The sequence below is a fragment of the Schistocerca serialis genome, chromosome 10 (genome assembly GCF_023864345.2).
Source record: "Schistocerca serialis cubense isolate TAMUIC-IGC-003099 chromosome 10, iqSchSeri2.2, whole genome shotgun sequence".
In the NCBI taxonomy this organism is placed as follows: Eukaryota; Metazoa; Arthropoda; class Insecta; order Orthoptera; family Acrididae; genus Schistocerca; species Schistocerca serialis.
Window position 1 is genome coordinate 23605052 of NC_064647.1, and position 27975 is coordinate 23633026.

A 27975-nucleotide genomic window follows, 5' to 3' on the forward strand; every position below is an offset into this window, starting at 1 on the left:
CAATTTCTGTGTTTCTTCGTCAATAAGACGGTCCAAGGGATACAGTAAACCAGATGTGAAGCATCGGAATCTAAAACTGGACTCACAGCAGATTTTCAAATCATAGAATGTTGGAGTGTCAGTCCTCTTGTACTTAAGTCGGCAACGTGCCTTTTCTATTAAATTCAGATGCAATTTCTGTGTATCATCGTCAATACGAAGGTCCAAGGGAGACAGTAAACCTGAAGTGAAGTATCGGAATCTAAAAGTGGACTCACAGGAGAGGTTCAAACGTTAGAAAGTTAGGGTGTCAGTCCTCTTGTACTTAAGTCGGCATTGTGCCCTTTGTATTAAATTCGGATGCAATTTCTGTGTTTCATCGTCAATAAGAAGGTCCAAGGGATACAGTAAACCTGAAGTGAAGCATCGGAATCTAAAACTGGACTCACAGGAGAGGTTCAAATCATAAAAAGTTAGAGTGTCAATCTTCTTGTACTTAAGTCGGCATTGTGCCTTTTGTATTAAATTCGGATGCAATGACAGTGTTTCATTGTCAATAAGAAGGTCCAAGGGAAACAGTAAACCTGAAGTGAAGCATCGGAACCTAAAACTGGACTCACAGGAGAGGTTCAAATCATAGAAAGTTAGAGTGTCAGTCCTCTTGTGCTTAAGTCGGCATTGTTCCATTTGTATTGAATTCGGGTGCTATTTCTGTGTATCATCGTCAATAAGAAGGTCCAAGGGATACAGTAAACCTGAAGTGAAGCATCGGAATCTAAAACTGGACTGACAGGAGATGTTCAAATCATAGAAAGTTAGAGTGTCAGCCCACTTGTACTTACGTCGGCATTGTGCCAATTTTATTAACTTCGGATGCAATTTCTGGGTTTCATCGTCAATAAGACGGTCCAAGGGATACTGTAAACCTGAAGTGAAGCATCGGAATCTAAAACTGAACTCACAGGAGGGGTTAAAATCATAGAAAGTTAGAGTGTCAGTCCTCTGGTACTTAAGTCGTCATTGTTCCTTTTGTACTAAACTCGGCTGCAATATCTGTGTATCATCGTCAATAAGCAGGTCCAAGGGATACAGTAAACCTGAAGTGAAGCATCGGAATCTAAAACTGGACTGACAGGAGATGTTCAAATCATAGCAATTTAGAGTGTCTGTCCTCTTGCACTTAAGTCGTCATTGTGCCATTTGTATTAAATTCGGATGCACTTTCTGCGTTTCTTCGTCAATATGAAGGTCCAAGGGATACAGTAAACATGAAGTGAAGCATCGGAATCTAAAACTGGACTCACAGGAGTGGTTCAAACCATAGAAAGTTAGGGTGTCAGTCCTCTTGTACTTAAGTCGGCATTGTGCCTTTTGTATTAAATTCGGATGAAATTTCTGTGTTTCATCGTCAGTTAAAATTTCCAAGGTATACAGTAAACCTGAAGTGAAGCATCGGAATCTAAAACTGGACTCACAGGAGAGGTTCAAATCATAGAAAATTAGAGTGTCAGTCCTCTTGTACTTAGGTCGTCATTGTGCATTTTCTATTATTTTCGGATGCAATTTTTGTGTTTCATCGTCAATACGAAGGTCCAAGGGAGACAGTAAACCTGAAGTGAAGTATCGGAATCCAAAAGTGGACTCACAGGAGAGGTTCAAAACTTAGAAGGTTAGGGTGTCAGTCCTCTTGTACTTAAGTCGGCATTGTGCCTTTTGTATTAAATTCGATTGCAATTTCTGTGTTTCATCGTCAATAAGAAGGTCCAAGGGATACAGTAAACCTGAAGTGAAGCATCGGAATCTAAAACTGGACTCACAGGAGAGGTTCAAATCATAGAATGTTAGAGCGTCAGTCCTCTTGTACGTTAGTCGGAATTGTGCCTTTTGAATTAAATTCGATGCAATTTCTGTGTTTCATCGTCAATAAGACGGTCCAAGGGATACAGTAAACCAGATGTGAAGCATCGGAATCTAAAACTGGACTCACAGCAGATTTTCAAATCATAGAATGTTGGAGTGTCAGTCCTCTTGTACTTAAGTCGGCAACGTGCCTTTTCTATTAAATTCAGATGCAATTTCTGTGTATCATCGTCAATACGAAGGTCCAAGGGAGACAGTAAACCTGAAGTGAAGTATCGGAATCTAAAAGTGGACTCACAGGTGAGGTTCAAACGTTAGAAAGTTAGGGTGTCAGTCCTCTTGTACTTAAGTCGGCATTGTGCCCTTTGTATTAAATTCGGATGCAATTTCTGTGTTTCATCGTCAATAAGAAGGTCCAAGGGATACAGTAAACCTGAAGTGAAGCATCGGAATCTAAAACTGGACTCACAGGAGAGGTTCAAATCATAAAAAGTTAGAGTGTCAATCTTCTTGTACTTAAGTCGGCATTGTGCCTTTTGTTTTAAATTCGGATGCAATGACAGTGTTTCATTGTCAATAAGAAGGTCCAAGGGAAACAGTAAACCTGAAGTGAAGCATCGGAACCTAAAACTGGACTCACAGGAGAGGTTCAAATCATAGAAAGTTAGAGTGTCAGTCCTCTTGTGCTTAAGTCGGCATTGTTCCATTTGTATTGAATTCGGGTGCTATTTCTGTGTATCATCGTCAATAAGAAGGTCCAAGGGATACAGTAAACCTGAAGTGAAGCATCGGAATCTAAAACTGGACTGACAGGAGATGTTCAAATCATAGAAAGTTAGAGTGTCAGCCCACTTGTACTTACGTCGCCATTGTGCCAATTTTATTAAATTCGGATGCAATTTCTGGGTTTCATCGTCAATAAGACGGTCCAAGGGATACTGTAAACCTGAAGTGAAGCATCGGAATCTAAAACTGAACTCACAGGAGGGGTTAAAATCATAGAAAGTTAGAGTGTCTGTCCTCTGGTACTTAAGTCGTCATTGTTCCTTTTGTACTAAACTCGGCTGCAATATCTGTGTATCATCGTCAATAAGCAGGTCCAAGGGATACAGTAAACCTGAAGTGAAGCATCGGAATCTAAAACTGGACTGACAGGAGATGTTCAAATCATAGCAATTTAGAGTGTCTGTCCTCTTGCACTTAAGTCGCCATTGTGCCATTTGTATTAAATTCGGATGCACTTTCTGCGTTTCTTCGTCAATATGAAGGTCCAAGGGATACAGTAAACATGAAGTGAAGCATCGGAATCTAAAACTTGTCTCACAGGAGTGGTTCAAACCATAGAAAGTTAGGGTGTCAGTCCTCTTGTACTTAAGTCGGCATTGTGCCTTTTGTATTAAATTCGGATGCAATTTCTGTGTTTCATCGTCAGTTAGAATTTCCAAGGTATACAGTAAACCTGAAGTGAAGCATCGGAATCTAAAACTGGACTCACAGGAGAGGTTCAAATCATAGAAAATTAGAGTGTCAGTCCTCTTGTACTTAGGTCGTCATTGTGCATTTTCTATTATTTTCGGATGCAATTTTTGTGTTTCATCGTCAATACGAAGGTCCAAGGGAGACAGTAAACCTGAAGTGAAGTATCGGAATCCAAAAGTGGACTCACAGGAGAGGTTCAAAACTTAGAAGGTTAGGGTGTCAGTCCTCTTGTACTTAAGTCGGCATTGTGCCTTTTGTATTAAATTCGGATGCAATTTCTGTGTTTCATCGTCAATAAGAAGGTCCAAGGGATACAGTAAACCTGAAGTGAAGCATCGGAATCTAAAACTGGACTCACAGGAGAGGTTCAAATCATAAAAAGTTAGAGTGTCAGTCTTCTTGTACCTAAGTCGGCATTGTGCCTTTTGTATTGAATTCGGGTGCTATTTCTGTGTATCATCGTCAATAAGAAGGTCCAAGGGATACAGTAAACCTGAAGTGAAGCATCGGAATCTAAAACTGGACTCACAGGAGAGGTTCAAATCATAGCAATTTAGAGTGTCTGTCCTCTTGCACTTAAGTCGTCATTGTGCCATTTGTATTAAATTCGGATGCAATTTCTGCGTTTCTTCGTCAATATGAAGGTCCAAGGGATACAGTAAACATGAAGTGAAGCATCGGAATCTAAAACTGGACTCACAGGAGTGGTTCAAACCATAGAAAGTTAGGGTGTCAGTCCTCTTGTACTTAAGTCGGCATTGTGCCTTTTGTATTAAATTCGGATGCAATGTCTGTGTTTCATCGTCAGTTAGAAGGTCCAAGGTATACAGTAAACCTGAAGTGAAGCATAGGAATCTAAAACTGGACTCACAGGAGAGGTTCAAATCATAGAAAATTAGAGTGTCAGTCCTCTTGTACTTAGGTCGTCATTGTGCATTTTCTATTATTTTCGGATGCAATTTTTGTGTTTCATCGTCAATACGAAGGTCCAAGGGAGACAGTAAACCTGAAGTGAAGTATCGGAATCTAAAAGTGGACTCACAGGAGAGGTTCAAACCTTAGAAGGTTAGGGTGTCAGTCCTCTTGTACTTAAGTCGGCATTGTGCCTTTTGTATTAAATTCGATTGCAATTTCTGTGTTTCATCGTCAATAAGAAGGTCCAAGGGATACAGTAAACCTGAAGTGAAGCATCGGAATCTAAAACTGGACTCACAGGAGAGGTTCAAATCATAAAAAGTTAGAGTGTCAATCTTCTTGTACTTAAGTCGGCATTGTGCCTTTTGTATTAAATTCGGATGCAATGTCTGTGTTTCATTGTCAATAAGAAGGTCCAAGGGAAACAGTAAACCTGAAGTGAAGCATCGGAATCTAAAACTGGATTCACAGGAGAGGTTCAAATCATAGAAAGATAGAGTGTCAGTCCTCTTGTGCTTAAGTCGGCATTGTTCCATTTGTATTGAATTCGGGTGCTATTTCTGTGTATCATCGTCAATAAGAAGGTCCAAAGGGATACAGTAAACGTGAAGTGAAGCATCGGAATCTAAAACTGGACTCACAGGAGAGGTTCAAATCATAGAAAGTTGGAGTGTCAGTCCTCTTGTACTTAAGTCGTCATTGTGCCTTTTGTATTAAATTCGATGCAATTTCTGTGTTTTATCGTCAATAAGAAGGTCCACGGGATACAGTAAACCTGAAGTGAAGTATCGGAAACTAAAACTGGACTCACAGGAGAGGTTCAAATCATAGAAAGTTAGAGTGTCAGCCCTCTTGTACTTAAGTCGACATTGTGCCAATTTTATTAAATTCGGATGCAATTTCTGGGTTTCATAGTCAATAAGACGGTCCAAGGGATACACTAAACCTGAAGTGAAGCATCGGAATCTAAAACTGGACTCACAGGAGGGGTTAAAATCATAGAAAGTTAGAGTGTCAGTCCTCTGGTACTTAAGTCGTCATTGTTCCTTTTGTACTAAACTCGGCTGCAAAATCTGTGTATCATCGTCAATAAGCAGGTCCAAGGGATACAGTAAACCTGAAGTGTAGCATCGGAATCTAAAACTGGACCGACAGGAGATGTTCAAATCATAGCAATTTAGAGTGTCTGTCCTCTTGCACTTAAGTCGTCATTGTGCCATTTGTATTAAATTCGGATGCAAATTCTGCGTTTCTTCGTCAATATGAAGGTCCAAATGATACAGTAAACATGAAGTGAAGCATCGGAATCTAAAACTGGACTCACAGGAGTGGTTCAAACCATAGAAAGTTAGGGTGTCAGTCCTCTTGAACTTAAGTCGGCATTGTGCCTTTTGTATTAAATTCGGATGCAATTTCTGTGTTTCATCGTCATTAAGAAGGTCCAAGGGATACAGTAAACCTGAAGTGAAGCATCGTAATCTAAAACTGGACTCACAGGAGAGGTTCAAATAATAGAAAATTAGTGTGTCAATCCTCTTGTACTTAAGTCGGAATTGTGCCTTTTGTATTAAATTCGGATGCAATGTCTGTGTCTCATTGTCAATACGAAGGTCCAAGGGAAACAGTAAACCTGAAGTGAAGCATCGGAATCTAAAACTGGACTCACAGGAGAGGTTCAAATCATAGAAAGTTAGAGTGTCAGTCCTCTTGTGCTTAAGTCGGCATTGTGCCTTTTGTATTGAATTCGGGTGCAATTTCTGTGTTTCATCGTCAATAAGAAGGTCCAAGGGATACAGTAAACCTGAAGTGAAGCATCGGAAGCTAAAACTGGACTCACAGGAGTTTTACAAATCATTGAAATTTGGAGTGTCTGTCCTCTTGTACTGAAGTCGGCATTGTGCCTTTTGTATTAAATTCGTATTCAATTTCTGTGTTTCATCGTCAATAAGAAGGTCAAAGAGATACAGTAAACCTGAAGTGCAGCATCGGAATCTAAAACTGGACTCACAGGAGAGGTTCAAATCATAGAATGTTAGAGCGTCAGTCCTCTTGTACGTTAGTCGGCATTGTGCCTTTTGAATTAAATTCGATGCAGATTCTGTGTTTCATCGTCAATAAGAGGGTCCAAGGGATACAGTAAACCTGATGTGAAGCATCGGAATCTAAAACTGGACTCACAGCAGATTTTCAAATCATAGAAAGTTGGAGTGTCAGTCCTCTTGTACTTAAGTCGGCAACGTGCCTTTTGTATTAAATGAGGATGCAATTTCTGTGTTTCATCATCAATAAGAAGCTCCAAGGGATACTGTAAACCTGAAGTGAGGCATCGGAATCTAAAACTGTACTCACAGGAGAGGTTCAAATCATAGAAAGTTAGAGTGTCAGTCCACTTGTACTTAAGTCGGCATTGTGCCTTTTGTATTAAATTCGGATGCAATTTCTGTGTTTCATCGACAATAAAAAGGTCCAAGGGATACAGTAAACCTGAAGTGAAGCATCGGAATCTAAAATAGGACTCACAGGAGAGGTTCAAATCATAGAAAATTACAGTGTCAGTCCACTTGTACTTAAGTCGGCATTGTGCCATTTGTATTAAATTTGGATGCAATTTCTGTGTTTCATCGTCAATAAGAAGGTCCAAGGGATACAGTAAACCTGAAGTTAAGCATCGTAATCTAAAACTGGACTCACAGGAGAGGTTCAAATCATATAAAGTTAGAGTGTCAATCCTCTTGTAGTTAAGTCGGCATTGTGCCCTTTGCATTAAATTCGGATGCAATGTCTGTGTTTCATTGTCAATAAGAAGGTACAAGGGAAACAGTAAACTTGAAGTGAAGCGTCGGAATCTAAAATTGGACTCACAGGAGAGGTTCAAATGATAGAAAGTGAGAGTGTCAGTCCTCTTTTACTTAATTCCGCATTGTACCTTTTGAATTTAGTTCCGATGCAATGTCTGTGTTTCATCGTCAATAAGAAGGTCCAAGGGATACAGTAAACCTGATGTGAAGCATCGGAATCTAAAACTGGACTCACAGGAGAGGTTCAAATCATAGAAAATGAGAGTGTCAGTCCGCTTGTACTTTAGTCGGCATTGTGCCATTTGTATTAAATTCGGATACAATTACTGTGTTTCATCGTCAATAAGAAGGTCCAAGGGATACAGTAAACCTGAAGTGAAGCGTCGGATTCTAAAATTGGACTCACAGGAGCGGTTCAAATCATAGAAAGTGAGACTGTCAGTCCTCTTTACTTAAGTCGCCCTTGTGCCTTTTGTATTACATTCGGATACAATTTATGTGTTTCATTGTCAATAAGAAGGTCCAAGGGATAGAGTAAGCCTGAAGTGAAGCATCGGAATTTGAAACTGGACTCACAGGAGATGTTCAAATCATAGAAAGTTATAGTGTCAGCCCTCTTGTACTTAAGTCGGCATTGTGCATTTTGTATTAAATTCGGATGCAAACTCTGTGTTTCATCGTCAATAAGAAGGTCCAAGGTATACAGTAAAACTGAAGTGAAGCATCGGAATCTAAAACTGGACTCACAGGAGAGGTTCAAATCATAGAAAGTTAGAGTGTCAGTCCTCTTGTACTTATGTCGGCATTGTGGCTTTTGAAGTTAATTCCGATGCAATTTCTGTGTTTCATCGTCAATAAGAAGGTCCAAGGGATACAGTAAACTTGAAGTGAAGCGTCGGAATCTAAAATTGGACTCACATGAGAGGTTCAAATGATAGAAAATTAGAGTGTCAGTCCTCTTTTACTTAATTCCGCATTGTACCTTTTGAATTTAGTTCCGATGCAATGTCTGTGTTTAATCGTCAATAAGAGGGTCCAAGGGATACAGTAAACCTGATGTGAAGCATCGTAATCTAAAACTGGACTCACAGGACAGGTTCAAATCATAGAAAGTGAGAATGTCAGTGCTCTTGTACTTAAGTCGGCATTGTGCCATTTGTATTAAATTCGGCTGCAATTTCTGTGTTTCATCGTCAATAAGAAGGTGCAGGGTATACAGTAAACCTGAAGTGAAGCCTGGGAATCTAAAACTGAACTCACAGGAGAGGTTCAAATAATAGAAAGTGAGAGTGTCAGTCCTCTTGTACTTAAGTCGGCAATGTGCCATTTGTATTAAATTCGGATGCAATTTCTGTGTTTCATCGTCAATTAGAAGGTGCAAGGTATACTGTAAACCTGAAGGGAAGCATCGGAATCTAATACTGGACTCACAGGAGACGTTCAAATCATAGAAAGTGAGAGTATCAGTCCTCTGGTACTTAAGTCGGCATTGTGCCTTTTGTATTCAATTCGGATGCAATTTCTGTGTTTCATCGTCAATAAGAAAGTCCAAAGGTTACAGTAAAGCTGAAGTGAAGCATCGGAATTTAAAACTGGACTCACAGGAGAGGTTCAATTCATTGAAAGTTAGATTGTCATTCATCTTGTCCGTAAGTCGGCATTGTGCCTTTTGTATTAAATTCGGATGCAATTTCAGTGTTTCATCGTCAATAAGAAGGACCAAGGGATACAGTAAACCTGAAGTGAAGCATCGGAACAAAAAACTGGACTCACAGGAGAGGTTCAAATCATGGAATGTGAGAGTATCAGTCCTCTTGTACTTAAGTCGGCATTGTGCTTTTGTATTAAATTCGGATGCAATTTCTGTGTTTCATCGTCAATAAGAAGGTCCAAGGGATACAGTAAAAATGAAGTGAAGCTTCGGAATCTAAACTCGATTCAGAGTAGAGGTTCAAATCATAGAAAGAGAGAGTAACAGTCCTCTTGTACTTAAGTCGGCATTGTGCCTTTTGTATTAAATTCGGATGCAATTTCTGTGTTTCATCGTCAATTAGAAGGTGCAAGTTATACAGTAAACCTGAAGTGAAGCATCGAAATCTAAAACTGGACTCACAGGAGTGGTCCAAATCATTGAAAGTGAGAGTGTCAGTCCTCTTGTACTTAAGTCGGCATTGTGCCCATTGTATTAAATTCGGATGCAATTTCTGTGTTTCATCGTCAATAAGAAGGTCCAGGGGATACAGTAAACCTGAAGTGAAGCATCAGAATCTAAAACTGGACTCACAGAAGAGGTTCAAATCATAGAAAGTTAGAGTGTCAGTCCTCTTTTACTTAAGTCGGCATTGTGCCTTTTGTATTAGATTCCGATGCAATTTTTGTGTTTCATCGTCAATAAGAAGGTGCAAGATATACAGTATACCTGAAGCGAAGCATCGGAATCTGAAGTAGGACTCCCAGGAGAGGTTCAAATCATAGAAAGTGAGAGTGTCAGTCTTCTTGTACTTAAGTCGGCATTGTGCCATTTGTATTAAATACGGATGCAATTTCTGTGTTTCATCGTCAATATGAAGGTCTAAGGGATACAGTTAACCTGAAGTGAAGCATCGGAATCTAAAACTGGACTCACAGGAGAGGTTCAAATCATAGAATGTGAGAGTGTCAGTCCTCTTGTACGTAAGTCGGCATTGTGTCATTTGTATTAAATTCGGATGCAACTTCTGTGTTTCATCGTCAATATGAAGGTCCAAGGGATACAGTAAACCTGAAGTGAAGCATCGGAATCTAAAACTGGACTCACAGAAAAGGTTCAAATCATTGAAAGTGAGAGTGTCAGTCCTCTTGTACTTAAGTCGTCATTGTGCCTTTTGTATTAAATTCGAATGCAAGCTCTGTGTTTTATCGTCAATAAGAAGGTCCAAGGGAGACAGTAAACCTCAACTGAAGCATCGGAATCTAAAACTGAACTCACAGGAGAGGTTCAAATCATAGAAAGTTAGAGTGTCCGTACTCTTTTACTTAAGTCGGCATTGTTCCTTTTGTATTAAATTCCGAGGCAATATTTGTGTTTCATCGTTTATAAGAAGGTGCAAGGTATACAGTAAACCTGATGTGAAGCATGGGAATCTAAAACTGAACTCACAGGAGAGGTTCAAATCATAGAAAGTGAGAGTGTCAGTCCTCTTGTACTTAAGTCGCCTTTGTGCCTTTTGTATTAGATTTGGATGCAATTTCTGTGTTTCATTGTCAACAAGAAGGTCCAAGGGATACAGTAAACCTGAAGTGAAGCATCGGAATCTAAAACTGGACTCACAGGAAAGGTTCAAACCATAGAAAGTTTGAGTGTCAGTCCTCTTGTACTTAAGTCGTCATTGTGCCTTTTGTATTAAATTCGAATGCAAGCTCTGTGTTTTATCGTCAATAAGAAGGTCCAAGGGAGACAGTAAACCTCAACTGAAGCATCGGAATCTAAAACTGAACTCACAGGAGAGGTTCAAATCATAGAAAGTTAGAGTGTCCGTCCTCTTGTACTTTAGTCGGCATTGAGCCTTTTGACTTGAATTCCGATGAAATTTCTGTGTTTCATCGTCAATAAGAAGGTCCAAGGGATGCAGTAAACCTGAAGTGAAGCATCGGAATCTAAAACTGGACTCACAGAAGAGGTTCAAATCATTGAAAGTTAGAGTGTCAGTCCTCTTGTACTTAAGTCGGCATTGTGCCTTTTAATTTTAATTCGGATGCAATTTCTCTGTTTCATCGTCAATAAGAAGGTGCATTGTATACAGTAAACCTGAAGTGAAGCATCGGAATGTAAAACTGGAGTCACAGGAGAGGTTCAAATCATAGAAAGTGAGAGTGTCAGTCCGATTGTACTTAAGTTGGCATTGTGCCTTTTGTATTAAATTCGGATGCAATTTCTGTGTTTCACCGTCAATTAGAAGGTGCAAGTTATACAGTAAACCTGAAGTGAAGCACCGAAATCGAAAACTGGATTCACAGGAGTGGTCCAAATCATTGAAAGTGAGAGTGTCAGTCCTCTTGTACTTAAGTCGGCATTGTGCCCATTGTATTAAATTCGGATGCAATTTCTGTGTTTCATCGTCAATAAGAAGGTCCAAGGAATACAGTAAACCAGAAGTGAAGCATCAGAATCTAAAACTGGACTCACAGGAGAGGTTCAAATCATAGAGCGTTAGAGTGTCACTCCTCTTGTACTTAAGTCAGTATTGTGCCTTTTGTATTAAATTCGGATGCGATTTCTATAAGAAGGTCCAAGGGATACAGTAAACCTGAAGTGAAGCATCGGAATTTAAAACTGGACTCACTGGAGAGGTTCAAATCATAGAAAGTTAGAGTGTCAGTCGTCTTGTACTTAAGTCGGCATTGTGCCTTTTATACTAATTCGGATGCAAACTCTGTGGTTCATCGTCAACAAGAAGGTCCAAGGGATACAGTAAACCTGAACGGAAGCATCGGAATCTAAAACTGAACTCACAGGAGAGGTTCAAATCATAGAAAGTGAGAGTGTCAGTCTTCTTATACTTAAGTCGGCATTGTGCCATTTGTATTAAATTCGGACGCAATATCTGTGTTTCATCGTCAATAAGAAGGTCCAAGGAATACAGTAAACATGAAGTGAAGCATCAGAATCTAAAACTGGACTCACAGGAGAGGTTCAAATCATAGAATGTAAGAATGTCAGTCCTCTTGTACTTAAGTCGGCATTGTGCCATTTGTATTAAATTGGGATGCAATTTCTGTGTTTCATCGTCAATAAGAAGGTCCAAGGGATACAGTAAACCTGTAGTGAAGCATCGGAATCTAAAACTGGACGCACAGAAAAGGTTCAAATCTTTGAAAGTGAGAGTGTCAGTCCTCTTGTACTTAAGCCGGCATTGTGCATTTGTATTAAATTCGGATGCAATTTCTGTGTTTCATCGTCAATAAGAAGGTCCAAGGGTTACAGCAAGCCTGAAGTGAAGCATCGGAATTTAAAACTGGACTCACAGGAGTGGTTCAAATCATAGAAAGTTAGAGTGTCAGTCCTGATGTACTTAAGTCGGCATTGTGCCTTTTGTATTAAATTCGGATGCAAACTCTGTGTTTCATCTTCAATAAGAAGGTCCAAGGGATACAGTAAACTTGAAGTGAAGCATCAGAATCTAAAACTGGACTCACAGGAGAGGTACAATTCGTAAGCAGTTAGAGTGTCACTCCTCTTGTACTTAAGTCGGTACAGTAAACCTGAAGTGAAGCATCGAAATCTAAAAGTGGACTCGCAGGAGAGGTTCAAATCATTGAAAGTTTGAGTGTCAGTCCTCTTGTACTTAAGTCAGCATTGTGCCTTTTAATTTTAATTCCGATGCAATTTCTGTGTTTCATCGTCAATAAGGAGGTGCAAGGTATACGGTAAGCCTGAAGTGAAGCATCGGAATCTAAAACTGATCTCACAGTAGAGGTTCAAATCATAGAAAGTGTGAGTGACATTCCTCTCTACTTAAGTCGCCATTGTGCCTTTTGTATTAAATTCGGATACAATTTCTGTGTTTCATCGTCAATAAGAAGGTCCAAGGGATACAGCAAGCCTGAAGTGAAGCATCGGAATTTAAAACTGGACTCACAGGAGTGGTTCAAATCATAGAAAGTTAGAGTGTCAGTCCTGATGTACTTAAGTCGGCATTGTGCCTTTTGTATTAAATTCGGATGCAAACTCTGTGTTTCATCTTCAATAAGAAGGTCCAAGGGATACAGTAAACCTGAAGTGAAGCATCGGAATCTAAAACTGGACTCACAGGAGAGGTTCAAACCAGAAAAAGTTAGAGTGTCAGTCCTCTTGTACTTAAGTCGGAATTTTTCCTTTTGAAGTTAATTCCGACGCAATTTCTGTGTTTCATCGCCAATAAGAAGGTGCAAGGTATACAGTAAACCTGAAGTGAAGCATGGGATCTGAAACTGAACTCACAGGAGAGGTTCAAATCATAGAAAGTGAAAGTGTCAGTCCGCTTGTACTTAAGTCGCCTTTGTGCCTTTTGTATTAGATTCGGATGCAATTTCTGTGTTTCATCGTCAACAAGAAGGTCCAAGGGATACAGTAAACCTGAAGTGAAGCATCGGAATCTTAAACTGGACTCACAGGAGAGGTTAAAATCATAGAAAGTTAGAGTGTCAGTCCTCTTGTACTTAAGTCGTCATTGTGTCTTTTGTATTAAATTCGAATGCAAGCTCTGTGTTTTATCGTCAATAAGAAGGTCCATGGGAGACAGTAAACCTCAATTGAAGCATCGGAATCCAAAACTGAACTCACAGGAGAGGTTCAAACATAGAAAGTTTGAGTGTCAGTCCTCTTGTACTTAAGTCGGCATTGAGCTTTTTGAATTTAATTCCGATGAAATTTCTGTGTTTCATCGTCAATAAGAAGGTCCAAGGGATACAGGAAACCTGAAGTGAAGCATCGGAATCTAAAACTGGACTCACAGAAGAGGTTCAAATCATTGAAAGTTGGAGTGTCAGTCCTCTTGTACTTAAGTCGGCATTGTGCCTTTTGATTTTAATTCCGATGCAATATCTGTGTTTCATCGTCAATAAGAAGGTGCAATGTATACAGTAAACCTGAAGTGACGCATCGGAATCTAAAACTGGTGTCACAGGAGAGGTTCAAATCATAGAAAGTGAGAGTGTCAGTCCACTTTACTTAAGTCGCCATTGTGCCTTTTGTATTAAATTCGGGTGCAATTTCTGTGTTTCATCGTCAATAAGAAGGTCCAAGGGATACAGTAAACCTGAAGTGAAGCATCGGAATCTAAAACTGGAGTCACAGGAGAGGTTCAAATCATAGAAAGTGAGAGTGTCAGTCCGATTGTACTTAAGTCGGCATTGTGCCATTTGTATTAAATTCGGATGCAATTTCTGTGATTCATCGTCAATAAGAAAGTCCAAGGGATACAGGAAACCTGAAGTGAAGCATCGGAATCTAAAACTGGACTCACAGGAGAGACTCAACTCACAGATAGTTAGAGTGTCACTCCTCTTGTACTTAAGTCGGTATTGTGCCTTTTGTATTAAATTCGGATGCAATTTCTGTGTTTCATCGTCCATAAGAAGGTCCAAGGTATACAGTAAACCTGAAGTGAAGCATCGGAATCTAAAACTGGACTCACAGGAGAGGTTCAAATCATAGAAAGTTAGAGTGTCAGTCGTCTTTTACTTGAGTCGGCATTTTGCTTTTTGTATTAAATTCCGATGCAATTTCTGTGTTTCATCGTGAATAAGAAGGTGCAAGGTATTCAGTAAACCTGAAGTGAAGCATCGGAATCTAAAACTGGACTCGCCGGAGAGGTTCAAATCATAGAAAGTGAGAGTGTCAGTCCTCTTGTTCTTAAGTCGCCTTTGTGCCCTTTGTATTAATTTCGGATGCAATTTCTGTGTTTCTTCGTCAATAAGAAGGTCCACGGGATACTGTAAACCTGAAGTTAAGCATCGGAATCTAAAAGTGGACTCACAGGAGAGGTTCAAATCATTGAAAGTTAGAGTGTCTGTCCTCTTGTACTTAAGTCGGCATTGTGCCTTTTAATTTAAATTCCGATGCTATTTCTGTGTTTCATCGTCAATAAGAAGGTGCAAGGTATACAGTAAACCTGAAGTGAAGCGTCGGAATAAAAAATTGGACTCACAGGAGAGGTTCAAATCATAGAAAGTGAGAGTGTCAGTCCTCTTTTACTTAAGTCGGCATTGTGCCTTTTGAATTTAGTTCCGATGCAATGTCTGTGTTTCATCGTCAATAAGAAGGTCCAAGGGATACAGTAAACCTGAAGTGAAGCGTCGGAATCTAAAATTGGACTCACAGGAGAGGTTCAAATCATAGAAAGTGAGAGTGTCAGTCCTCTTTTACTTAAGTCGGCATTGTGCCTTTTGAATTTATTTCCGATGCAATGTCTGTGTTTCATCGTCAATAAGAAGGTCCAAGGTATACAGTAAACCTGAAGTGAAGCATGGGAATCTAAAACTGGACCCACAGGAGAGGTTCAAATCATAGAAAGTGTGAGTGTCAGTCTTCTTATACTTAAGTCGGCACTGTGCCATTTGTATTAAATTCGGATGCAATTTCTGTGTTTCATCGTCAATATGAAGGTCTAAGGGATACAGTTAACCCGAAGTGAAGCATCGGAATCTAAAACTGGACTCACAGGAGAGGTTCAAATCATAGAATGTCAGAGTGTCAGTCCTCTTGTACTTAAGTCGGCATTGTGCCATTTGTATTAAATTCGGGTGCATTTTCTGTTTTTCATCCTCAATAAGAAGGTCCAAGGGATACAGTAAACCTAAAGAGAAGCATCGGAATCTAAAACTGGACTCACAGTAAAGGTTCAAATCATTGAACGTGAGAGTGTCGGTCCTCTTGTACTTAAGCCGGCATTGTGCATTTTGTATTAAATTCGGATGAAATTTCTGTGTTTCATCGTCAATAAGAAGGTCCAAGGGATACAGTAAACCTGAAGTGAAGCACCAGAATCTACAACTGGACTCACAGGAGAGGTTCAAATCGTAGACAGTTAGAGTGTCACTCCTCTTGTACTTAAGTCGGTATTGTGTCATTTGTATTCAATTCGGATGCAATTTCTGTGTTTCATCGTCATCAAGAAGGTCCAAGGGATACAGTAAACCTGAAGTGAAGCATCGGAATCTAAAACTGGACTCACAGGAGAGGTTCAAATCATAGAATGTGAGAGTGTCAGTCCTTTTGTACTTTAGTCGGCATTGTGCCATTTGTATTAAATTCGGATGCAATTTCTGTGTTTCATCGTCAATAAGAAGGTCCAAGGGATACAGTAAACCTGAAGTGAAGCATCGAAATCTAAAACTGGACTCACAGAAAAGGTTCAAATCATTGAAAGTGAGAGTGTCAGTCCTCTTGTACTTAAGCCGGCATAGTGCCTTTTGTATTAAATTCGGATGCAATTTCTGTGTTTCATCATCAATAAGTTGGTCCAAGGGATACAGTAAACCTGAAGTGAAGCATCAGAATCTAAAACTGGACTCAAAGGAGAGGTTCAAATCATAGAGCGTTAGAGTGTCAGTCCTCTTTTACTTAAGTCGGCATTGTTCCTTTTGTATTAAATTCCGATGCAATTTTTGTGTTTCATCGTCAATAAGAAGGTGCAAGGTATACAGTAAACCTGAAGTGAAGCATCGGAATCTAAAACTGGAGTCACAGGAGAGGTTCAAATCATAGAAAGTGAGAGTTTCAGTCCGATTGTACTTAAGTCGGCATTGTGCCTTTTGTATTAAATTCGGATGCAATTTCTGTGTTTCATCGTCAATTAGAAGGTGCAAGTTATACAGTAAACCTGAAGTGAAGCATCGAAATCTAAAACTGGACTCACAGGAGTGGTCCAAATCATTGAAAGTGAGAGTGTCAGTCCTCTTGTACTTAAGTCGGCATTGTGCCCATTGTATTAAATTCGGATGCAATTTCTGTGTTTCATCGTCAATAAGAAGGTCCAAGGGATACAGTAAACCTGAAGTGAAGCATCGGAATTTAAAACTGGACTCACAGGAGAGGTTCAAATCATAGAAAGTTAGAGTGTCAGTCGTCTTGTACTTAAGTCGGCAATGTGCCTTTTATATTAATTCGGATGCAAACTCTGTGGTTCATCGTCAATACGAAGGTCCAAGGGATACAGTAAACCTGAAGTGAAGCATCGGAATCTAAAACTGGACTCACAGGAGTGGTTCAAATCATAGAAAGTTAGTGTGTCAGTCCTCTTTTACTTATGTGGGCATTGTGCCTTTTGTATTAAATTCCGATGCAATTTTTGTGTTTCATCGTCAATAAGAAGGTGCAAGATATACAGTAACCCTGAAGTGAAGCATCGGAATATGAAACTGGACTCCCAGGAGAGGTTCAAATCATAGTTAGTGAGTGTGTCGGTCCTCTTGTACTTAAGTCGGCATTGTGCCATTTGTATTAAATTCGGATGCGATTTCTGTGTTTCATCGTCAATAAGAAAATCCAAGGGATACAATAAACCTGAAGTGAAACATCGGAATCTAAAAGTGGACCCTCAGGAGAGGTTCAAAGCATAGAAAGTTAGAGTGTCACTCCTCTTGTACTTAAGTCGGTATTGTGCTCTTTGTATTAAATTCGGATGCAATTTCTGTGTTTCATCGTCAATAAGAAGGTCCAAGGGATACAGTAAACCTGAACGGAAGCATCGGAATCTAAAACTGAACTCACAGGAGAGGTTCAAATCATAGAAAGTGAGAGTGTCAGTCTTCTTATACTTAAGTCGGCATTGTCCCATTTGTATTAAATTCGGATGCAATTTCTGTGTTTCATTGTCATTATGAAGGTCTAAGGGATACAGTTAACCTGAAGTGAAGCATGAATCTAAAACTGGACTCACAGAAGAGGTTCAAATCATAGAATGTCTGAGTGTCAGTCCTCTTGTACTTAAGTCGGCATCGTGCCATTTGTATTAAATTCGGATGCAATTTCTGTGTTTCATCGTCAATAAGAAGGTCCAAGGGATACAGTAAACCTGAAGTGAAGCATCGGAATCCAAAACTGGACTCACAGAAAAGGTTCAAACCATTGAAAGTGAGAGTGTCAGTCTTCTTGTACTTAAGTCGGCATTGTGCCTTTTAATTTTAATTCCGATGCAATTTCTGTGTTTCATCGTCAATAAGAAGGTGCAAGGTATACGGTAAGCCTGAAGTGAAGCATCGGAATCTAAAACTGGACTCACAGGAGAGGTTCAAATCATAGAAAGTAAGAGTGTCAATCCTGATGTACTTAAGTCGGCATTGTGCCTTTTGTATTAAATTCGGATGCAAACTCTGTGTTTCATCGTCAATAAGAAGGTCCAAGGGATACAGTAAACCTGAAGTGAAGCATCGGAATCTAAAACTGGACTCACAGGAGAGGTTCAAACCAGAGAAAGTTAGAGTGTCAGTCCTCTTGTAATTAAGTCGGAATTTATCCTTTTGAAGTTAATTCCGACGAAATTTCTGTGTTTCATCGTCAATAAGAAGGTGCAAGATATACAGTAAACCTGAGGTGAAGCATCGGAATCTAAAACTGGACTCACAGGAGAGGTTCAATTCGTTGAAAGTGAGAGTGTCAGTCCTCTTGTACTTTAGTTGGCATTGTGCCTTTTGTATTAAATTCGGATGCAATTTCTGTGTTTCATCGTCAATAAGAAGGTCAATGTATACAGTAAACCTGAAGTGAAGCATCGGAATCTAAAACTGGACTCACAGGAGACGTTCAAATCATAGAAAGTGAGAGTGTCAGTCCGCTTGTACTTAAGATGGCATTGTGCCATTTGTATTAAATTCGGATGCAATTTCTGTGCTTCATCGTCAAAAAGATGTTCCAAGGGATACAGTAAACCTGAAGTGAAACGTCGGAATCTAAAATTGGACTCACAGGAGAGGTTCAAATGATAGAAAGTGAGAGTGTCAATCCTCTTTTACTTAATTCGGCATTGTGCCTTTTGAATTTAGTTCCCATGCAATGTCTGTTTTTCATCGTCAATAAGAAGGTCCAAGGGATACAGTAAACCTGAAGTGAAGCATCGGAATCTAAAACGGGAGTCACAGGAGAGGTTCAAATCATCGAAAGTTAAAGTGCCAGTCCTCTTTTACTTAAGTCGGCATTGTTCCGTTTGTATTAAATTCCGATGCAATTTTTGTGTTTCATCGTCAATAAGAAGGTGCAAGGTATACAGTAAACCTGAAGTGAAGCATGGGATCAGAAACTGAACTCACAGGAGAGGTTCAAATCATAGAAAGTGAGAGTGTTAGTCCTCTTGTACTTATGTCGGCATTGTGCCTTTTTAATTTAATTCCGATGCAATTTCTGTGTTTCATCGTCAACAAAAACGTGCAAGGTATACAGTAAACCTGAAGTGAAGCATCGGAATCTAAAACTGGACTCACAGGAGAGGTTCAAACCATAGAAAGTAGGAGTGTCAGTCCTCTTGTACTTAAGTCGTCATTGTGTCTTTTGTATTAAATTCGGATGCAATTTCTGTGTTTCATCGTCAATAAAAAGGTCCAAGGGAGACAGTAAACCTCCATTGAAGCATCGGAATCTAAAACTGAACTCACAGGAGAGGTTCAAACATAGAAAGTTTGAGTGTCAGTCCTCTTGTACTTAAGTCGGCAATGAGCCTTTTGAATTTAATTCCGATGAAATTTCTGTGTTTCATCGTCAATAAGAAGGTCCAAGGGATACAGGAAACCTGAAATGAAGCATCGGAATCTAAAACTGGACTCACAGAAGAGGTTCAAATCATTGAAAGTTAGAGTCTCAGTCCACTTGTACTTAAGCCGGCATTGTGCATTTTAATTTTAATTCCGATGCAATTTCTCTGATTCATCGTCAATAAGAAGGTGCAATGTATATAGTAAACCTGAAGTGACGCATCGGAATCTAAAACTGGTGTCACAGGAGAGGTTCAAATCATAGAAAGTGAGAGTGTCAGTCTACTTTACTTAAGTCGCCATTGTGCCTTTTGTATTAAATTCGGATGCAATTTCTGTGTTTCATCGTCAATAAGAAGGTCCAAGGGATACAGTAAACCTGAAGTGAAGCATCGGAATCTAAAACTGGAGTCACAGGAGAGGTTCAAATCATAGAAAGTGAGAGTGTCAGTCCGATTGTACTTAAGTCGGCATTGTGCATTTGTATAAAATTCGGATGCAATTTCTGTGATTCATCGTCAATAAGATGGTCCAAGGGATACAGGAAACCTGAAGTGAAGCATCGGAATCTAAAACTGGACTCACAGGAGAGATTCAAATCACAGATAGTTAGAGTGTCACTACTCTTGTACTTAAGTCGGTATTGTGCCTTTTGTATTAAATTCGGATGCAATTTCTGTGTTTCATCGTCCATAAGAACGTCCAAGGTATACAGTAAACCTGAAGTGAAGCATCGGAATCTAAAACTGGACTCACAGGAGAGCTTCATATCATAGAAAGTTAGAGTGTCAGTCCTCTTTTACTTGAGTCGGCATTTTGCCTTTTGTATTTAATTCCGATGCAATTTCTGTGTTTCATCGTCAATAAGAAGGTGCAAGTTATACAGTAAACCTGAAGTGAAGCATGGGAATCTAAAACTGAACTCACCGGAGAGGTTCAAATCATAGAAAGTGAGAGTGTCAGTCCTCTTGAACTTAAGTCGGCATTGTGATATTTGTAGTAAATTCGGATGCAATTTCTGTGTTTCATCGTCAATAAGAAGGTCCAAGGGATACAGTAAACCTGAAGTGAAGTATCGGAATCTAAAACTGGACTCACAGGAGAAGTTCAAATCATAGAAAGTGAGAGTGTCAGTCCACTTGTACTTAAGCCATTTGTATTAAATTCGGATGCAATTTCTGTGTTTCATCGTCAATAAGAAGGTCCAAGGGATACAGTAAATCTGTAGTGAAGCATCGGAATCTAAAACTGGACTCACAGAAGAGGTTCCAATCATAGAAAGTTAGAGTGTCAGTCCTCTTGTACTTATGTCGGCATTGTGCCTTTTTAATTTAATTCCGATGCAATTTCTGTGTTTCATCGTCAACAAAAACGTGCAAGGTATACAGTAAACCTGAAGTGAAGCATCGGAATCTAAAACTGGACCACCGGAGAGGTTCAAATCATAGAAAGTGAGAGTGTCAGTCCTCTTGTTCTTAAGTCGCCTTTGTGCCCTTTGTATTGATTTCGGATGTAATTTCTGTGTTTCATCGTCAACAAGAAGGTCCAAGGGATACAGTAAACCTGAAGTGAAGCGTCGGAATCCAAAATTTGACTCACAGGAGAGGTTCAAATCATAGAAAGTGAGAGTGTCAGTCCTCTTTTACTTAAGTCGGCATTGTGCCTTTTGAATTTATTTCCGATGCAATGTCTGTGTTTTATCGTCAATAAGAAGGTCCAAGGGAGACTGTAAACCTCAATTGAAGCATCGGAATCTAAAACTGCACTCACAGGAGAGGTTCAAATCATAGAAAGTTTGAGTGTCAGTTCTCTTGTACTTAAGTCGGCATTGAGCATTTTGAATTTAATTCCGATGAAATTTCTGTGTTTCATCGTCAATAAGAAGGTCCAAGGGATACAGTAAACCTGAAGTGAAGCATCGGAATCTAAAGCTGAAGTCACAGGAGAGGTTCAAATCATAGAAAGTAAGAGTGTCAGTCCGATTGTACTTAAGTCGGTATTGTGCCTTTTTTTTAAAATTCGGATGCAATTTCTGTGATTCATCGTCAATAAGAAGATCCAAGGGATACACTAAACCTGAAGTGAAGCATCGGAAACTAAAACTGGACTCACAGGAGAGGTTAAAATCATAGAATGTGAGAGTGTCAGTCCACTTGTACTTAAGTCGCCATTGTGCCTTTTGTATTAGATTCGGATGCAATTTCTGTGTTTCATCGTCAACCAGAAGGTCCAAGGGATACAGTAAACCTGAAGTGAAGCATGGGAATCTGAAACTGAACTCACAGGAGAGGTTCAAATCATAGAAAGTGAGAGTGTCAGTCCTCTTGTACTTAAGTCGCCTTTGTGCCTTTTGTATTAGATTCGGATGCAATTTCTGTGTTTCATCGTCAACCAGAAGGTCCAAGGGATACAGTAAACCTGAAGTGAAGCATCGGAATCTGAAACTGAACTCACAGGAGAGGTTCAAATCATTGAAACTTAGAGTGTCTGTCCTCTTGTACTTAAGTCGGCATTGTGCCTTTTAATTTTAATTCCGATGCAATTTCTGTGTTTCATCGTCAATAAGAAGGTGCAAGGTATACAGTAAACCTGAAGTGAAGCGTCGGAATCCAAAATTTGACTCACAGGAGAGGTTCAAATCATAGAAAGTGAGAGTGTCAGTCCTCTTTTACTTAAGTCGGCATTGTGCCTTTTGAATTTAGTTCCGATGCAATGTCTGTGTTTCATCTTCAATAAGAAGGTCCAAGCGATACAGTAAACCTGAAGTAAAGCGTCGATATCCAAAATTGGACTCACAGGAGAGGGTCAAATCATAGAAAGTGAGAGTGTCAGTCCTCTTTTACTTAAGTCGGCATTGTGCCTTTTGAATTTATTTCCGATGCAATGTCTGTGTTTCATCGTCAATAAGAAGGTCCAAGGGATACAGTAAACCTGAAGTGAAGCATCGGAATCTAAAACTGGACCCACAGGAGAGGTTCAAATCATAGAAAGTGAGAGTGTCAGTCCGCTTGTACTTAAGTCGGTATTGTGCCATTTGTATTAAATTCGGATGCAATGTCTGTGTCTCATCGTGTATAAGAAGGTCCATGGGATACAGTAAATCTGTAGTGAAGCATCGGAATCTAAAACTGGCCTCACAGGAGAGATTCAAATCATAGATAGTTAGAGTGTCAGTCCTCTTGTACTTAAGTCGCCATTGTGCCTTTTGTATTAAATTAGGATGTAATTTCTGTGTTTCATCGTCAACAAGAAGGTCCAAGGGATACAGTAAACCTGAAGTGAAGCATCGGAATCTAAAACTGGACTCGCAGGAGAGGTTCAAATCATAGAAAGTTAGAGTGTCAGTCCTCTTTTACTTAAGTCGGCATTGTGCCTTTTGTATTAATTTCGAATGCAATCTCTTTGTTTCATCGTCAATAAGAAGGTCCAAGGGATACAGTAAACCTGAAGTGTAGCATCGAAATCTAAAACTGGACTCACAGGAGAGGTTCAAATCATAGAAAGTGAGAGTGTCAGTCCGCTTGTACTTAAGTCGGTATTGTGCCATTTGTATTAAATTCGGATGCAATGTCTGTGTCTCATCGTGTATAAGAAGGTCCATGGGATACAGTAAATCTGTAGTGAAGCATCGGAATCTAAAACTGGCCTCACAGGAGAGGTTCAAATCATAGAAAGTTAGAGTGTCACTCCGCTTGTACTTAAGTCGGTATTGTGCCTTTTGTATTAAAATCGGATACAATTTCTGTGTTTCATCGTCAATAAGAAGGTCCAGGGGATACAGTAAACCTTAAGTGAAGCATCGGTATCTAAAACTGGACTCACGGTATAGATAGAATGTTAGAGTATCAGTCCTCTTTTACTTAAGTCGGCATTGTGCATTTTGTATTAAATTCGGAAGCAATTTCTGCGTTTCATCGTCAGTAAGAAGGTCCAAGGGATACAGTTAACCTGAAGTGAAGCATCGGAATCTAAAACTGTATTCACAGGAGAGGTTCAAATCATAGAAAGTGAGAGTGTCAGTCATCTTGTAATTAAGTCGGCATTAAGCCCTCTGTATTAAATTCGGGTGCAATTTCTGTGTTTCATCGTCAGGAAGAAGGTGCAAGGGATACAGTAAACCTGAAGTGAAGCATCGGAATCTAAAACTGGACTCACAATAAAGGTTCAAATCATAGAAAGTGAGAGTGTCAGTCCTCTTGTACTTAAGTCGGCATTGTGCCATTTGTATTAAATTCGGATGCAATTTCTGTGTTTCATCGCCAATTAGAAGGTCCAAGGGATACAGTAAACCTGAAGTGAAGCATCGGAATCTAAAACTGGACTCACAGGAGAGGTTCAAATCATAGAGAGTTAGAGTGTCACTCCTCTCGTACTTAATTCGGTATTGTGCCTTTTGTATTAAATTCGGATGCAATTTCTGTGTTTCATCGTCAATAAAAAGGTCCAAGAGATTCAGTAAACCTTTAGTGATGCATCGGAATCTAAATCTGGACTCACAGGAGAGGTTCCAATCATAGAAAGTTGGAGTGTCAGTCCTCTTGTACTTAAGTCGGCATTGTGCCTTTTGAATTTAATTCCGATGCAATTTCTGTGTTTCATCGTCAATAAGAAGGTGCAAGGTACACAGTAAACCTGAAGTGAAGCATCGGAATCTAAAACTGGACTCACAGGAGAGGTTCAAATCATAGAATGTGAGAGTGTCAGTCCGCTTGTACTTAAGTCGGTATTGTGCCATTTGTATTAAATTCGGATTCAATGTCTGTGTTTCATCGTCAATAAGAAGGTCCAAGGGATACAGTTAATCTGTAGTGAAGCATTGGAATCTAAAACTGGACTCACAGGAGGGATTCAAATCATAGATAGTTAGAGTGTCAGTCCTCTTGTACTTATGTCGCCATTGTGCCTTTTGTATTAAATTAGGATGCAATTTCTGTGTTTCATCGTCAACAAGAAGGTCCAAGGGATACAGTAAACCTTAAGTGAATCATCGGTATCTAAAACTGGACTCACAGGATAGATAGAATGTTAGAGTGTCAGTGCTCTTTTACTTAAGTCGGCATTGTGCATTTTGTATTAAATTCGGAAGCAATTTCTGTGTTTCATCGTCAATAAGAAGGTCCAAGATATACAGTTAACCTGAAGTGAAGCATCGGAATCTAAAACTGTATTCACAGGAGAGGTTCAAATCACAGAAAGTGAGAGTGTCAGTCTTCTTGTAATTAAGTCGGCATTAAGCCATTTGTATTTAATTCGGATGCAATTTCTGTGTTTCATCGTCAAGAAGAAGGTCTAAGGGATACAGTAAACCTGAAGTGAAGCATCGGAATCTAAAACTGGACTCACAATAAAGGTTCAAATCATAGAAAGTGAGAGTGTCAGTCCTCTTGTACTTAAGTCGGCATTGTGCCATTTGCATTAAATTCGGATGCAATTTCTGTGTTTCATCGCCAATAAGAAGGTCCAAGGGATACAGTAAACCTGAAGTGAAGCATCGGAATCTAAAACTGGTCTCACAGGAGAGGTTCAAATCATAGAGAGTTACAGTGTCACTCCTCTTGTACTAAAGTCGGTATTGTGCCTTTTGTATTAAATTCGGATGCAATTTCTGTGTTTCATCGTCAATAAAAAGGTCCAAGGGATACAGTAAACCTGTAGTGAAGCATCGGAATCTAAATCTGGACTCACAGAAGACGTTCCAATCATAGAAAGTTAGAGTGTCAGTCCTCTTGTACTCAAGTCGGCATTGTGCCTTTTGAATTTAATTCCGATGCAATTTCTGTGTTTCATCGTCAATAAGAAGGTGCAAGGTATACAGTAAACCTGAAGTGAAGCATTGGAATCTAAAACTGGACTCACAGGAGAGGTTCAAATCATAGAATGTGAGAGTGTCAGTCCACTTGTACTTAAGTCGCCATTGTGCCTTTTGTATTAAATTCGGATGAAATTATTGTCTTTCATCGTCAACAAGAAGGTCCAAGGGATACAGTTAACCTGAAGTGAAGCATCGGAATCTAAAACTGTACTCGCAGGAGAGGTTCAAATCATAGAAAGTGAGAGTGTCAGTCCTCTTTATTTAAGTCGCTATTGTGCCTTTTGTATTAAATTCGGATGCAATTTCTGTGTTTTATCGTCAATAAGAAGGTCCAAGGGATACAGTAAACCTGAAGTGAAGTTTCGAAATTTATAACTGCACTCACAGGAGAGGTTCAAATCATTGAAAGATAGAGTGTCAGTCCTCTTGTACTTAAGTCGGCATTGTGCTTTTTGTATTAAATTCGGATGCAAACTCTGTGTTTCATCGTCAATAAGAAGGTCCAAGGGATACAGTAAACCTGAAAAGAAGCATCGGAATCTAAAACTCGACTCACTGGTGAGGTTCAAATCATAGAAAGTTAGAGTGTCAGTCCTCTTGTACTTAAGTAGGTATTGTGCCTTTTGAATTGATTTCCGATGCAATTTCTGTGTTTCATCGTCAATAAGAAGGTCCAAGGGATACAGTAAACCTGAAGTGAGAGGTCGGAATCCAAAATTGGACTCACAGGAGAGGTTCAAATCATAGAAAGTGAGAGTGTCAGTCCGCATGTACTTAAGTCGGTATTGTGCCATTTGTATTAAATTCGGATGCAATGTCTGTGTTTCATCATCTATACGAAGGTCCAAGGGATACAGTAAATCTATAGTGAAGCACCGGAATCTAAAACTGGACTCACAGGAGAGATTCAAATCATAGATAGTTAGAGTGTCAGTCCTCTTGTACTTAAGTCGTCATTGTGCCTTTTGTATTAAATTAGGATGCGATTTCTGTGTTTCATCGTCAACAAGAAGGTCCAAGGGATACAGTAAACCTGAAGTAAAGCATCGAAATCTAAAACTGGACTCACTGGAGAGGTTCAAATCATAGAAAGTTAGAGTGTCACTCCGCTTGTACTTAAGTCGGTATTGTGCTTTTGTATTAAAATCAGATACAATTTCTGTGTTTCATCGTCAATAAGATGGTCCTAGGGATACAGTAAACGTTAAGTGAAGCATCGATATCTAAAACTGGACTCACAGGATAGATAGAATGTTAGAGTGTCAGTCCTCTTTTACTTAAGACAGCATTGTGCATTTTGTATTAAATTCGGAAGCAATTTCTGTGTTTCATCGTCAATAAGAAGGTCCAAGGGATAGAGTTAACCTGAAGTGAAGCATCGGAATCTAAAACTGTACTCACAGGAAAGGTTCAAATCATAGAAAGTGAGAGTGTCGGTCATCTTGTAATTAAGTCGGCATTAAGCCATTTGTATTAAATTCGGATTCTATTTCTGTGTTTCATCGTCAAGAAGAAGGTCCAAGGGATACAGTAAACCTGAAGTGAAGCATCGGAATCTAAAACTGGACTCGCAATAAAGGTTCAAATCATAGAAAGTGAGAGTGTCAGTCCTCTTGTAATTAAGTCGGCATTGTGACATTTGTATTAAATTCGGATGCCATTTCGGTGTTTCATCGCCAATAAGAAGGTCCAAGGGATACAGTAAACCTGAAGTGAAGCATCGGAATCTAAAACTGGACTCACAGGAGAGGTTCAAATCATAGAGAGAGAGAGTGTCACTCCTCTTGTACTTAAGTCGGTATTGTGCATTTTGTATTAAATTCGGATGCAATTTCTGTGTTTCATCGTCAATAAAACGGTCCAAGGGATACAGTAAACCTGTAGTGAAGAAACGGAATCTAAATCTGGAGTCACAGGAGAGGTTCCAATCATAGAAAGTTAGAGTGTCAGTCCTCATGTATTTAAGTCTGCATTGTGCCTTTTGTATTTAATTCCGATGCAATTTCTGTGTTTCATCGTCAATAAGAAGGTGCAAGGTTTACAGTAAACCTGAAGTGAAGCATCGGAATCTAAAACTGGACTCACAGGGGAGGTTCAAATCATAGAATGTGAGAGTGTCCGTCCACTTGTACTTAAGTCGCCATTGTGCCTTTTGTATTAAATTCGGGTGCAATTTCTGTCTTTCATCGTCAACAAGAAGGTCCAAGGGATACAGTAAACCTGAAGTGAAGCATCGGAATCTATAACTGTACTCGCAGGAGAGGTTCAAATCATAGAAAGTGAGAGTGTCAGTCCTCTTTACTTAAGTCGCCATTGTGCCCTTTGTATTAAATTCGGATGCAAATTCTGTGTTTTATCGCCAATAAGAAGGTCCAAGGGATACAGTAAACCTGAAGTGAAGCATCGAAATTTAAAACTGCACTCACAGGAGAGGTTCAAATCATTGAAAGTTAGAGTGTCACTCCGCTTGTACTTAAGTCGGTATTGTGCTTTTGTATTAAAATCGGATACAATTTCTGTGTTTCATCGTCAATAAGATGGTCCAAGGGATACAGTAAACGTTAAGTGAAGCATCGATATCTAAAACTGGACTCACAGGATAGATAGAATGTTAGAGGGTCAGTCCTCTTTTACTTAAGTCGCCATTGTGCCTTTTGTATTAAATTAGGATGTAATTTCTGTGTTTCATCGTCAACAAGAAGATCCAAGGGATACAGTAAACCTGAAGTGAAGCATCGGAATCTAAAACTGAACTCACAGGAGAGGTTCAAATCATAGAAAGTGAGAGTGTCAGTCCTCTTGTACTTAAGTCGCCTTTGTGCCTTTTGTATTAGATTCGGATGCAATTTCTGTGTTTCATCGTCAACCAGAAGGTCCAAGGGATACAGTAAACCTGATGTGAAGCATCGGATTCTGAAACTGAACTCA